The sequence below is a fragment of the Hypomesus nipponensis genome, chromosome 5 (genome assembly GCF_054491055.1).
Source record: "Hypomesus nipponensis isolate SF chromosome 5, ASM5449105v1, whole genome shotgun sequence".
Lineage (NCBI taxonomy): Eukaryota > Metazoa > Chordata > Actinopteri > Osmeriformes > Osmeridae > Hypomesus > Hypomesus nipponensis.
The window spans coordinates 13,827,489-13,843,025 of record NC_140365.1 but is presented as its reverse complement, the minus strand read 5'-3'; the positions used below and the strand labels follow the sequence as shown (position 1 = coordinate 13,843,025).

The following is a 15,537-nucleotide window of genomic DNA, read 5'->3' as shown; positions in this document are numbered from 1 at the left end:
AATCAGCTCTGTCCATGACCTTTAACGTGCTCTGGGTAGCCTATATGTGCCCTACAATGCCCGCAATATAGTTAGGCTACATCGTTATCGCCAAAATAGTAGGCCTATTTCGTGGCCACGAATTCGTATTTTGTGGGAACGAATTCGTATTTTGTGGGAACGAATTAGCATTTCGTGGGAACAAATTAGTATTTCGTGGGAACATTCTTTTTTTGGGGGGGATGTCATGTCTGGGGCTCCGTACGTATCGGCTCTCAAGTGCAGCACAACATAAACTTATATTTTGGGAGTGAAAATTCGGTCCAACACCTGTGTTGGTTCTATGAGCTAAGCGGACTAGAAATATCCGGGTTGGCTAACGTTGAAAAATGTTAGATTTCTATTGCAAAACGCCTTAAAACATAAATTCATATTTGTAAAAAAAATTGTTGGCAAGTGACCATGGTATAAGCGGGATAAAGCCCTTCGAAAAGCAGGAAGCTCCGTTGTGTGTCGGACGGTTCACGCCTCTGCATCGTCCATTATCAGGTGATATTGGGGTCCGTGTTCGGTCCGTGTACGTGTTTTTTGCGGCCAATGGATTTTCGTTTTAAAATTAGAAAACCAAAAATCGGGAAATTAGCTGTTCCCCGATTACCATTTAGAAATAGGAAAACAAAAACGGAAAGCGACCCATTTTCCGTTTTTTGGCTCTATTGCTCTGCGAGCAATTTTATTGTTCATCTGCTCTCCTATTTATGGATACCATGTGATGTCACTGTGTTTAAGCGCTGCCATCTTTGTGTCTGAAAGTGTAGCTAAGCCCCGGTCACACCATAAACATAGAACAGAAAGAACAGAAAGTAACCCACAGAAAGTAAAAAATGCCTGCCATATGTTGTGCTGTTGGACGCAACAACAGTCGCCAAAATAACCCAGAGATACAATTTCAGTGTATCCAAAAAGATTTTGATCGGCATAATAAATGGTTGGCTGCAATTAGAAGAGACAACTGGCAGCCAACATCTAACTCAATATTGTGCAGTGAACACTGTATCAGGTAAGTAAAAAAAAAAAAAAAACTTTGTATCTGATAAATTGGCACTAGGTACATTTGCCCTTTTTAGCTAATTATTTTTTTTACAGGAAAATGTTTACACGAGCTGAGTTGTTTATGGTGAGCTATAACATTGTTAAACGAACGTTAGCTAGTCGCTAACGTTATTCAAATTGTGTAGTAAGATAGCTAACGAAGCTGATGCCTCACATGACAAACTAGTTATAAACTTAGCTGTACTTAGTACAGTATGTGGATAAGAGAATATCTGAGAGAAAAAATGAAAAGGAAATGACCTTCCTTAGGTTGGCCAAAATCTTAATAGTATGCACATATTTAATATTCTACCATTCTTTCCTATCTGCTTAGGGAATGCTTTAGCTACACCTCACTAGCCCACATTGGCACTCTTAACCAACACTAAAATAACACGGTTGTTAATCGCGTTTGAATAATATATTTGTATATATATATATATATATATATTTGTCCTGTGATGACATGCATGTGTTTTGTCTCCAGATGCCATATCTTGGTGTGGTTCACCCATCCTGCAACTGCATATTGATATACTTTTGAAAGCCTTCAGGCTATCTCCGTTGGGGATGGATTCTGTACAAGATACATATGTCGGGAAAGGACAGTTGGGGCAGACGTTTCGCAGACTTTATGGGACAAAATAAAGTTGACGGTAATAAATATGAATCGTAGCCAATAATAAATGTTTTTTTCTAAATACCGTTGTCTTTCTGCTTCATTTATGTGCTATGCTCGTGGCTAACTAACTAACCACTAGAATTAGACAATAAAAAGTCTAAATTTGAAGAACCAATAGATAACAACTATTATTATTATATTATTACTACATATTAATATATAAGACTAACTAGTACTATTGGATACAAATACAATGGGTTGAGTCAGACACAAAGATGGTGGCAGGCTTCACGGAAGTGACGTCTTTGGTACCCATGAATGCGCCCTCTGCTGACATCCTGAATATGTGACTGTCAAGCTCGTGGGAGCAACTTCCGGGTCACAACACAAAAAGAAAGAAGAAGAAAAAGATTTCCACACACTATATTACTTCCCGATTTCCATGATTAAGCATATCAAATCAGATAACGGGTCGTTTTTTCGTTTTCCGTTTTTGTTTTCCTATTTCTAAATGGTAATCGGGGAACAGCTCGTTTCCCAATTTTGGTTTTCTAATTTTAAAATGAAACGAGCTGTCCCCCGATTCTTTCATTTCCAGACTCGGTCTTCGGGTACGAGTCTTCGGATCATTTTTCACGTGACCTGCATAGGCTCTGTACTGGTAGCTAGAGGAACAGACGCGGCCTTACCTATGTTTCACCCGTTTCAATTGAAACGGGCCCCGCCCTCCAAGGGGGCCCCCAACAGACCAGCAAAAATCGAACTACGAGGTTGTGAAACGAAGGTTTCTGCTCCTATAAAAGCCACAAGTTCGTATGAAATCAACCTTGTTATTTGCAATCTTCTGTTATACTACATTACCCGCAATCCTAAGCAAAACAACACTGACTGACGTCTCTCTGATTGGTCAAACTCACGGTTACCATGGCGAAGTTTACTGCGACCGGCTTAAGCGATCTGAAGCCTTTATCCACAAGTTTCCAGCGCCCAATAGTGCTTTGCGCGAAGTGTGGGCTTCACTTCCTGTTGCTACGAGACCGACGTAAACAATCGCCATCTGTCATTCATTAATTTGTTCTACAATGTGGGAACACAACCTCACCGAGTTAAAAAAACAGCAACATAAATATACCTTTGCCCTCCGCAGTAACTGGATGGGAGGACGAAATTAAAAAATGGCCTAGGATCGCATACAGCCGCATTTTTGCGTACTTTGTTGAGTCTGTGTCTTGCGATGGTCAGTCAATGATGAACCTAAAAACCTCTGAAGCTTACCAGTATTTGCACAGCGAGAAAGTCGGGCGACTGTGGCTAAAAGAGATCACAGAAGACCTAGTCTACTTGAAAGCTGAAATAGAGCCAAGTCAGAGTCATGTCATTAATGAACATTCTCTTTTCTTGCACTAGGGGTCCACTGTTGATTAAATACATTTCTAATATGACATCAACATACCTTACATAGCAAATTACTCTAGCTAGCTAGAGGCTAGCTGTTAGGCTGCATTAGAAGGGAACCTTACGAAAAATAGCCAGAAAACAAATAGCAGTCTAGCCTATTGCTAATGCCTGTCTAGATTATTTATTGAAAGAACTGGAGAAGCAGGTGCTCTTGCGTTAGCAAGCTAAACTAGTTTACAGGCTGCACAGTAGCTTAGGTAGTAGTTGGCGACGCTGAGGGGCCCCCAAATAAATTCTGCTTAAGGCCCCATAAAGGCTTGGGCCGGCCCTGGCTAGTACGCTCCTGTAGTCATGCTAATACTGCTAAGTGCGTGAAAGGGCAAGGCTTAATCAAACGTAAAACGCTGTATAATTCTATATAACTTAGTTTTAATCAAATAAGGTTGGATTATTTATATGTTGAGCTGCCTGTTAGCTGAAAGTGCACGCAATAAAATAATATTGTTGCAAACAACAGGAATCCTTACTTTTTCTGCTCTATGTTTTAAGTGGGTAGGGCCCCATATTAGTTATTGAAACGGGCCCCCAGATGCGTAAGGCCGCCCCTGTAGAGGAAACAAACGATTCGTTCATTTCCCTACTCGGTCTTTCTACGAGTCTTTGGATCATTTTTCACGTGAGCTGCATTGTATTTTTTAGTAGAGGAAACAGTTTCCTCATTCCCTTTCACGTGACCGCTGTTTTAGTAAGACGTGAATGATATTCGCTCAAGTCATCATACTGACTTTTTTTATTTTTTTTTATTTTCACTTTTCATTCACACTTACAGTTTAGTGCAGTGTAGGCTAATTGTTGTTGCAGGTTACTTTTTAACTGGCCAATCAGCGAACAGAGGGAATGGCTGAGAACGATTACGTTTATGTTTCATTTCATCCCCATTAGCGGGCCATTTAATGGAAGCTAATCTTCCTGGGGTCCTCTTTAAAATATTCACAACATAAAATTAAAAACTGTATTCCACAATATTAAATTAGATAGCGTGCACTACTTTGTGTTATAGTTCCGTAATGGGGCCGGAGAAAGATGCCGTTGTGTCCACGCTGCCGAAAATCCAACAGCTAAAGCCGGAGTTTTGCTGAGTTTTGTTGGTGGCTATGATGTTGTGGCCCTCCTCCCCACGGGGTTCGGGAAAAGTTTCCAGCTACGGCAGCTAGCTCTGTAACAGTAGTGGTGAAGGAATTGGCTAAGGCGAACACTAGCAATTGGTTATGGCAGATCAGAGTGGCTCTGGGCACATCCAATAGTTTTAAACTTCAACAGAGTACCCACCTACAAGGAAGTCAACGCTTATCAATGGAGCGAGGCCATACTCTCTGTACAAAGAAATGTACGAGAGTCTGGTTAGGACCAGGCTAGGCATGACTACCCATTAGCCATATGACAACGACAGTACGAGCGTTCTGATTGGCTAATGGGTCATGCCAGCCGCGTATTGACCTCATCGGAAATATGTGTGTCACCGACATCATTGCGGGCACTGTGCCCTATGTATAATTTACAGCAATCTGTGTTTGCCAACAATTTTTTCACAGGCACAGTTTACCGTGAGAGAAAAGATTATTTGATTCCCTGCTGCATTTTATGCTTGCCCACTGACAAAGAATTGTTAATAATAGTAAGACTTTATATAGCACATTTCATGCAAGAATTGCAGCTCAATGTGCTTTACATAAAATCACTAAAAACAATAATACAAGTGATAAAAGTAATAAAAATAAATCAAAACTAAACAAAAACAACAAAAATATAACAACAAACATATAACAAACCGATACTATCAGACTACAGTCTATCATTTTAATGGTAGGTTTATTTGAACAGAGAGACAGAATAACAACAAAAATCCAGAAATACACATGTCAACATTTTTATAAATTGATTTGCATTTTAATGAGTAAAATAATTATTTGACCCCCTCTCAATCAGAAAGATTTCTGGCTCCCAGGTGTCTTTTATACAGATAACAAACTGAGATTAGGAGCACTCCCTTTAAGAGTGTGGTCCTAACCTCAGTTTGTTACCTGTATAAAGACACCTGTCCACAGAAACAATCAATCATATTCCAAACTCGCCACCATGGCCAAGACCAAAGAGCTGTCCAAAGATGTCAGGGACAAGATTGTTGACCTACACGAGGCTGGAATGGGCGACAAGACCATCGCTAAGCAGCTTGGGGAGAAAGTGATCACAGTTGGTGCGATTATTCGCAAATTGAAAAAACACAAAAGTACTGTCAATCTCCCTCGGTCTGGGGCTCCATGCAAGATCTCACCTTGTGGAGTTGCAATGATCATAAGAATGGTGAGGAATCAGCCCAGAGCTACACGGAAGGATCTTGTCAATGATTTCAAGGCAGCTGTGACCAAGAAAACAATTGGTAACACACTACACCATGAACGACTGAAATCCTGCAGTGCCCGCAAGGTCCACCTGCTCAAGAACGCACTTGACAGGCCCGTCTGAAGTTTGCCAATGAACATCTGAATCATTCAGAGGAGAACTGGGTGAAAGTTTTGTGGTAAGGTGAGACCAAAATCAAGCTATTTGGCATCAACTCAACTCGCCGTGTTTGGAGGAGGAGGAATGCTGCCTATGATCCCAAGAACACCATCCCTAATGTCAAACAGAGGTGGAAACATCATGCTTTGGGGGTGTTTTTCTGCTAAGGGGACAGGACAACGGCATTGCATCAAAGGGACGATGGACGGGGCCATGTACTGTCAAATCTTGGGTGAAAAATGGGTCGTGGATGGGTATTCCAGCGTGACAATGACCCAGAACACACGGCCAAGGCAACAAAGGAGTGGCTGTAAAATAAGAAGATTAACGTCCTGGAGTGACTAAAGATTAAAGTCCCTCCTTGAGTCACCACCTTACCGCGGTGGAGGGGTTTGCGTGTCCTAGTGATCCTGGAAGCTATGTTGTCGGGGGAATATGCCCCTGGTAGGGTCTCCCAAGGCAAACAGGTTCCAGGTGAAAGACCAGACAAAGCGTGGCTCAAAAAACCAACCATGAAGAAATACAACAATGGTTCTCAGTTGCCCCTGCCCGGAAGCGGGTCACCGGGGCCCCCCCCTGGAGCCAGGCCCGGAGGTGGGGCTCGATGGCAAGCGCCTGGTGGCCGGGCCTTTTCCCATGGGGCCCGGTCGGGCACAGCCCGAAGAGACAACATGGGACCCTCTTCCAGTGGGCTCACCATCCGCAAGAGGGGTCATGGGGGTCGGGTGCAGTGTGAGACGGGCGGCGGCCGAAGGCGGGGGCCTTGGCGGTCCGATCCTCGGCTGCAGAAGCTAGCTTTAGGGACGTGGAACGTCACCTCGCTGGCGGGAAAGGAGTCTGAGCTGGTGCGCGAGGTAGAGAGTTTCCGGCTAGATATAGTCGGCCTCGCCTCGACGCACAGCACAGGCTCCGGAACCAGTCTCCTTGAGAGGGGCTGGACTCTCTTCCACTCTGGAGTTGCCCTTGGTGAGAGGCGTCGAGCTGGGGTGGGAATACTTGTTTCCCCTCGGTTCGGCGCCTGTACATTGGGGTTCACCCCGGTGGATGAGAGGGTAGCCTCCCTCCGCCTTTGGGTGGGGGGACAGGTCCTCACTGTCGTTTATGCTTATGCACCAAACGGCAGCTCAGAGTACCCACCCTTTTTGGAGTCTCTGGAGGGGGTGCTGGAAAGCGCTCCTCCCGGGGATTCCCTCGTCCTCCTGGGGGACTTCAATGCTCATGTGGGCAATGACAGTGAGACCTGGAGGGGCGTGATTGGGAGGAACGGCCCCCCTGATCTGAACCCGAGTGGTGTTCTGTTGTTGGACTTCTGTGCTATACACGGCTTGTCCATAACGAACACCATGTTCAAGCATAAGGGTGTCCATATGTGCACCTGGCACCAGGACACCCGAGGTCTCAGTTCGATGATCGACTTCGTAGTCGTGTCGTCGGACTTGAGGCCGCATGTCTTGGACACTCGGGTGAGGAGAGGGGCGGAGCTGTCAACTGATCACCACCTGGTGGTGAGTTGGCTCCGATGGTGGGGGAGGATGCCGGTCAGGCCTGGCAGGCCCAAACGTAATGTGAGGGTCTGCTGGGAACGGCTGGCGGAACCCTCTGTCAGAAGGAGCTTCAACTCCCACCTCCGGGAGAGCTTCGATCATGTCTCGGGGGGGGCCGGGGACATTGAGTCCGAATGGGCCATGTTCCGGGCCTCCATTGTTGAAGCGGCTGACCGAAGCTGCGGCCGCAAGGCGGTCGGTGCATTTTGCGGCGGTAACCCTCGGACCCGGTGGTGGACTCCGGAGGTGAGGGATGCCGTCAAGCTGAAGAAGGAGGCCTATCGGGCTTTATTGGCTGGTAGGACTCCTGAGGCAGCTGATGTGTACCGGCAGGCCAAGCGGAACGCGGCTTTGGCGGTCGCGGAGGCAAAAACCCGGGTTGTTGAAGAAAGTGTTTTGTCCGTCTCTTCATAAACGGAGTGACTAAGTTCAGTTGAGTTCTGGATTTTAATAAGTATTTATCAATCTGCAGATTGGGAGAGAAAACCAGACCTCTGACAATAAATGACAACACAACACCAGGCTTAGGTCTCAATCAAGTCTCTCTCCTCTCTGAAGGACAGAGGACCATCTTTTATAGGGCACAAGAATGTAAACATAGATAGTGACAGTCAGGCAGTAATGACGTTACAACAGTCTCAGAGAAAGAGATTTACAGCTCCCAACACATGACCACTCAAACTACAGAGTTCATAGTTGGAGCTCTCCTTGTAGTCATGACAAGGACCATTTAGCCAGTACTTTCTCCTGATCTCAAACATCTATTAACCCTGACACATAGACACAATCTACTCTTATTAATAGCAAGCTTACATGAGAACATACTAACTAGTATCCAATGACTAGTTCTCTTGATTAGTGAATAATGTAAGCACACAGGAAATCTAAATTTCTTCCACAGTCCCCCCTTTTGACGTTTAACGTCAACACAACAATCATTCATCAACTGTTTACCTGGGGCCTGCTGTAGTGCCTTACATTTCACAAGTTTCATAACATTTCAATACCTTAACAATCAAACAATACAGTATCTTTTATTACTCACTACAGCATACATGATTATAGGATTTGAAGAAGTATTAGGTAGTACCCAATCAGGTGAAAAAGGTACAAAGTCAATGAAGTGAATAGCTTTTGTTTAGTTCTCTAGATAGGGCTCCCAGAAATGACCTTAACCCTCCTTCTATTTTCCTTGTTCAAAGTTGCATGGCATTATACACTTTGGTGATATTGTAACCTCTGATTCATCCTAGTAACACAGGCATTTCCTAGGACCTTACAAAAGAACCAGCTTACAGCTATTCACTTCATAAGCAAACAGCATAATGAGAGTTTATCAACGATTCTAGAAACATAGGCATATTTCTCTCCTGGACATAACCAAGGGTCGTGCTCTCGTGAGCTCAACACAGCAGGGTATAGACCAAACATTGTTCATTACATGTAAATTCAGAGCATTTCAAACAGTATACAAGCAATAAAGTAACCATTATCTTTAATTAATGTTAACTGATCTGTGGTTAAAGACAGATCTCTTCAGATTGCATACAATATTGTATATCAATTCGAAAATAGAAGGAGGCAAATGGCCATCTTTATTACATTGGCAAAGTAGTCACGTGGTACTTGAGATTACATATCAGACAAGTCCATCATTCTCAGGGCAATACAGTAATCATCAGTTTTGCTTGCTTTTGTCTGTGGCTTGATTTGGGCTACCATAATTTTACTGGCATGCCTCAGAGAGCCTACTGCACAGCACTGTACACAGCAGAAAGTACACATCTTCCAAGCACAAACCACAATCAGCACAACAACGATTAACTCGCCCAATCCAGTGATTCCCATTTGAAATATAGTCGAAAAAGAAACCCCACCCGAGGAGGTCAGTCCGCACAATTCCAAGCTTCAAGTTCCCCCAAAGCTGAAATGATCTCTTTAATGTGAGCATATTTGTGATATTAGCAGATTCATCTGGGATAAAAGTACATCAGTCATGACCTATCACAGAGCTGACAACAGATAATCCAATGCCATAGGGTTCTGTAGCACTACCTGCCTCATGGCCTTCATCTCAGAAGCAACCGCAGTTAAGGCGTTGGCTGTCTCATTACCAATAGACTCCAACCCTAGTGCTAAGCTCCTAATATCTGTAAAGGCAGTGATAACACCATACACAGGGAAAATAGCAGCTGAAAACATGACAAGTGACTGAGGTACTATTGAATCCACGTGATGTGATCCCAAAGCATCTGCTTTAATAATACTTCTTTTGTGGCGGTGCCACCAATGTTTGGGCAAGGGGTGCAGGGGCAACCCATCTATAGGTCTGAGGGCTCCTACAATAAACCCAAGGTAACCCGTTCCCGACCAGTCGGCCGCAGGAAATAATAAGCACTCTTACCACATCCCCACATGGTGCCCTTGTCAGCTACATGAGGAAGCCAACATGGTGATGTCCTTATACAGTACTTACAGGTCCATCTGCAACAGGCAATCATGCAACAAGCTGTTAGCATACATAAACGTGTGGTAAATGTATTTTTCCAACTAACTTCCCATAGTTATTTGAACATTCAATCAACCACATTCTACATCTTCTGTAGTATGATAAAGGTGTATGAATAGCATAGTCAGCAACATCAGGAATTAATGTCACCCATCCAAATGGTATACAAGACAAGTAACATTGAACTCAGATACAATGGAACTTTCAAATTATCCAGTAGAGGGTGAGCATACATAGAAACCGTATCCTTACATGTATTATTCCCCAACACTCTCACTGTACCACTCTGCCATACACCATAACCATGCAGATGGGGCATATTCAAGAGATGACTGATTCGTTCCAAAGAACAGTCTCATTTGTTACATCCAACCTTACACGAAACCACTTCTTAACCTTACACATATCAGGCATTGACAGAGGGACAGATATCCCTGGATAACCTCCAGGGTGCTTGGGACTCTAACCACAAACTCTGTCCCCTCTAATGCTGGTCCAGTCATTTTTTTTTTCTTCCACGGTAAGGTGTTGTTGTACAGATTGTTCTTCATGTGTGCTTTATGATGAATCTCAATGTTCACATCAGTATAATTGGGAGCGTGCAATAGTGACTCTCGGTGTGGCTCATGTATGCGATGTCTGTGGACTCGTGCGTCCAGTATCAGTAAATGTCTGTCAGGTGTGTGCGTCAGTATGTCTGGATCTCATCTTGCATCGTAGCTCAGGCAGCGGCCTTGGTTTCCTTTAAACAACCGAGTGCCTCTGCCTCAGTATCTTCTCGTCCCCGTTCTGGGTTCTGTCATCTGCTTCATGTAGAGGCCGGGGAAGACTGAAAGTGTCTTCCCCTCTCCAGGCTCCTCTCTCTGGTTTCCCGACTGGATGCTGTCATCTGCTTCATGAATCACATATGGGGGAGAGAGGCATGGTAGCAACAGCAGCCCCTCTCTGGCTTTCTCCACATGTGACTCACCTTTCGACGTCTTCAACACCTCCGGGTGGGTGTTCTTTGGGACCTCCTTCTCAGCACCCCTGGATTGGAGTGCTGGATGGCGGGGTCCTGGTTCTGGCTCAAATCGGTCCGCTGGACTGGAACCTGCTCCCGGATCAGCTGCTGCAAACGGGTCTCCACCCCCCTTGGTGTACTCCTGGAAGAGTAACCCGGTGGGGATGAGACAAATGACAAGTTGGAGCAGGCACCATTTGGAGGTGCACCAGCTCCTCCACCGGCCCCTGACTCTCCGTTTGAACCCTCCACCGTGTTGTTCGGTGGCGGGGCTGTTTTGCAGTGTGTCGCATGGCTCCATGTTGGACGACCCTCCACTTTCACAGCTGTGTGAGTCACCAAGATAAACAGCTATGGACAGCTCCATCTCGGTGAGAGGCAGTCCTCCATTTGTGCACTTTCACGTGCACGTAGTGTCCCGGTTGATAGGGATGACATGGCTCCCCAGGCAGGGCAGCTTTCACCTGTGAATGCACAACCCTGGCTGCTCTAGTTAGGGCGTAACAAAAGTTTAACACTGTATCATCCATTTGGTGGATATCCATCTGTGTCAATGATAGTGGGAGAGACAGGCAATCTCATTGGTCTCCCTTCAACTATCTTGTGTGGGGAAAGTACATTTCTCCTCTGGGGAGTGGACCTCATGGCTATAAGAGCTAGTGGAAGTGCACCAGGCCACTTCAGGCCTGTCTCTACATATCTTGGCTAGTTTTTTTTTTTCAAAGTTCCATGTTGCCTCTCCACTGTCCCCGCAGACTGTGGGTGGTAGGGACAGTGGAAATGATGGTTGATCTGGAGCGCTTATCAAAGTTCCTGAACAATTTTTACCTGTGAAATGTGAACCTCTATCACTGGACAGTCTTGTGAGGATCCCATATCTACAGATCACACCTCTTATAATAAAATCTTGGCTACCATGGTAGCATCAACTTTCCGACATGGGTAGGCTTCTACCCATTTAGAGAACATGACAACAATTACAAGTACACAATCAAAATTACAACACTTGTTCATCTGCATAAAATCAATTTGCAAATTAATAAAAGGACCACTTGGTGGTGGGTGGGCTGGGTCTCTGGCTCTTTGGTCCCTTTCCGGGATTATGCTGCTGGTAAATATGACACTGAGCACAATGTTGCTCAGCCTTTGTGGAAAAACCAGGTGCAAAACCAATCTGTATTTACTATTGAGACCATACCCCCCTTGCTCGTATGGGCACATCCGTGCGCCATGCGAGCCAACCAAGGGAACAATGCACGTGGAATCTTTCACACAGCCAACAGATAACCAACCATCCCTCTCAGTGTTATCAGCATCGACTTGAAGGTCCACCACAACATGAAGAGAGGGAATGCGCGTTTCTGGTTGCTGAGACACAAAAAAACAAATACAGATCTGGGACACATCAGAGGGCCGCAGCCTTTGCTGCAACATCAGCTCTAGTATTTCCTCTTGAAACATTTTTTTCTGCTATTGTTAGTATGAGCTTCACACTTAACAATAGTTGGCTTTCTCGGTAATAGTATTAAATTATCAAATCATCTTTCCATTCTTAATTGCTCCACCTGAGGAGTTAATGAAACCTCTTTCTGGCCATATGGCACCAAAATTGTAAGTAACTCCAAATCCATACCTCGAGTCAGTGTGAATATTTACGACCTTGCCTTCTGACAAACAACATGCCCTTGTCAAAGCAAAACTCTTCCTGCTGTGCAGACAGTTTACCAGATTCGAATGTCTCACTGTCCGTGCAGACCGCTTATCCGGAGTTTAGAGAGCCATCCCATGCTCGGGACGAAGATCCATCTACGTTCAACACAAGTTCAGCATTATCCCTAAGTTTGTCACAACATATCAAGTCTGGGTGTTTGCACTTTATCGACAACCATCTCACAGTCATGTGGTTCACCATCATCAGGGGTGGGCAACAATGAAACTGGATTCAATGTGGGGCATCTATGGAATGTAATGTTACTTTGAGTCAAGAATTACAGTTCATACTTTTTAGCTCTAGTGGCTGACAGGTGTTGAGTTTTGGTGCGTAACAGAAAAACACTTACTGCATGAGGAACCATCACTGCCAAGGGCGACCCCAGCACTATATCTGAAGTTGCTTCCACACATGTTGCCGCAGCACAGACTGCTCGTAAGCACGGGGGGAAACCTGCTGCCACAGTATCTAAAGAAGAAACTCACATAAGCGATAGGCCTCTTAAGATAACCATGCTGCAGGGTCAGTACACCCTGGTGTATTCTGGCAGACCGAGAGCTGGCGCTTCGGCCAAGGCCTGCTTAAGAGATACAAATGATTTATCAGCTTCAGTTTTCCACAACAAATGAGTATCAGTCTCCTTCCTTTTATCAAGGAGAGCTCTAGCCAACACAGCATAATCAGGGATCTACTAACGACAATACCCGACTGAACCTAGAGTTGTTTTGGTGTTCTAGGCTTCGGTATCCATCGGATGGCCTCCACTCTATCAGGCGTCAATAGACACTCTGTACCTTTGAGTGTATGGCCCAGATACTTGACCTCCTAAGACCATAACTGCAGTTTTGCCTTTGAGGCCTTGTGGCCCTTCTCAACCAGTGCCTGTAGCACAACAATAGTGTCCTGTTGGCAGGAGGTAAGATTCTTAGAACATATCAAAAAGGTCATAAATATACTGCACCAGAGTAGAGCCGGCTGCTAAGGTGACATCCTGGAGCTCCTCTCGTAATGCTTGACTAAACAACGTAGGTGATTCAGTGTACTCCTGTGGTACAACTGAAATGTATAGTAGACCTGGCGAAACGTGAATGCCAACAGTTACTGGCTCTCTTCTGCAATGGGAACAAAGAAGAAAAGCAACCAATAGTCATTTACAGAGCTAGAAAGTAACAGGGTTACTTGCTAAGTATCGTAACAGAGTTAGGCACACTAGGATGTATAACACAGGCATTACCATCTTATAAACCCATAATAAACTTCCAAGTATTTGATTAGCCTTAAGGGATCAAATTGACCTAAGTCTACCTATGACTCCTTGTTTCAACAAAGCATCAATAACTGGGACAATACCTTTCCCTACTTCTCTATCACTAGCATACTGAGGTCCGGTTCTCAAGAGTCGTACTACAAACAATTATAACAATATGATTAGCTTGTGTGGACCACAGGAGCTCAGGCCCAGCTTCTAGCAAGGCCACATCTGCGGTCGCTAAAATCTCTGCATTCCACTGCTGGGGGATGTGTATGGAATTGCTAGGCCAAGTGTTCTTTATCCTAAGGAATAGACATGAAACATCAGTAGTGCATATCATTTCGGTTTAGTTTGCACAACAAATTACTTTCAAACAGATTTATTCGACACCCCATAGTTGAAAGAAATAGAACTCTAACCTCAAGGATTTCAACCAATTTTTTTCTTTACTTTAGAGGATTCTAACCTCAGGGCCTCTAACCCTATTTTTTAGAGGACTCTAACCTCAGGGACTCCAACCCTATTTTTTTTTTAAACATATTATTTTCTTTCCATAAGAAATTCATTTGCAATGTCATTAATTTCTCAACTTTCTTTCCTGCATTCTCCTGCATCGATGTACAATTATGTTTGACATAATCCATAACCATATCAACAGTTTTTTTTTTTTTTTCTTCGATGTAGAACCTGTTTCTTAACTTCTACCTGGAGTTCAGGAAACAATCCACATATGAACACTTGACAAAGTGGCACGGGGAAGCAGCTGCTGTAATGTCAGAAAGTTTTTTTTTCTTCTACATTCTTTTTCAACAACATCATCTTCATTGTCGGTAAATAGGCTACAAATCTTAGGCAGACTCTCTTGTTTCACTTGAGAATTAAGCTACCTTCAGCCTGTTTCACAACTACTGACTTCTCACAATTAGTTTTGGCCCTCTTCGTCTGTTCAAGCAACTTCATGCTAACATGTTCAAGCAATGTCTTGAGTTCCCTCACTCTATGACTTTGTTCAGTCTGATCACCTTTTAATAATGACTTTTCTGTTCATCTCGTCTCTGTCTGAATAGACTAGCATTCTATCAGAATCAGTTTTAGCTTGATCTGACCTTACTTTTTCAAGACAATGCCACATTGTCTCTTAGATTCAGTTAACCATATCAACATTTGCCAGCTTTAATATTGTTTACACGTCCGACTTGTTTCCTTGTCTTTCAGAATGGCCTTTTAAACTCCAATATCTTTACATCAAACGTTTCCTCCAGCGGAAAACAATGTCTCGAGTCATGATTAATCCACGCATGCAATCTCTCAATACTTGAAACTGTTTGAATTCCATGTAAATCACACATATATCGGGCTGGACTAACAACGTTTCTATCGCTCCCATACTGGAAGCTAGATTACCCATACTGAATTACAATGTATCTGAATACAAAGTATCTGTAACAAATCTCATAACTGTAGGCTATGTCACCAACTTTTATGATTTACTGCAACAAGAATCACACAGCACTTTAGAATAGTCGCACAATCTGGTACCACTGTAAAACGGTCACAATATTAAAGAATAAGAGAACTACAACATCATGTGGTTGTGAACTACAAATATGGCCCTTTTCAAGCCAAGCTATCCTCACCCTCCGGGCGCTCCATCATGGGACGCGCCTACAGAGACCCAACTCTTTGGGAACGCGCATACAATAATCTCCACAACTCCGTTACCTCATAAGTAACAAAAAACACAATTTGTGCTTAAAAGAGACGAGTTGATTCATAAACTGCCTGTCTGTCTTTCCCTTAGTATTTGATTGTGTCCCTCGCTGATCATTAAATGCCAAGCTTGTCAGTTAAAAGCCTAACTGTCCCTT

The 15,537-nt window shown here is 44.0% G+C and overlaps 1 protein-coding gene and 1 pseudogene across 2 annotated transcripts in view; one reads left to right on the top strand and one right to left on the bottom strand.

Annotated features, from left to right (window-relative positions):
- LOC146288782 (zona pellucida-like domain-containing protein 1) overlaps positions 1-15,537 on the top strand; it is a 64,756-nt gene that overhangs the window by 43,191 nt on the left and 6,028 nt on the right. The window lies entirely within an intron of this gene.
- On the bottom strand, positions 7,719-11,541 carry LOC146288783 (uncharacterized; annotated as a pseudogene).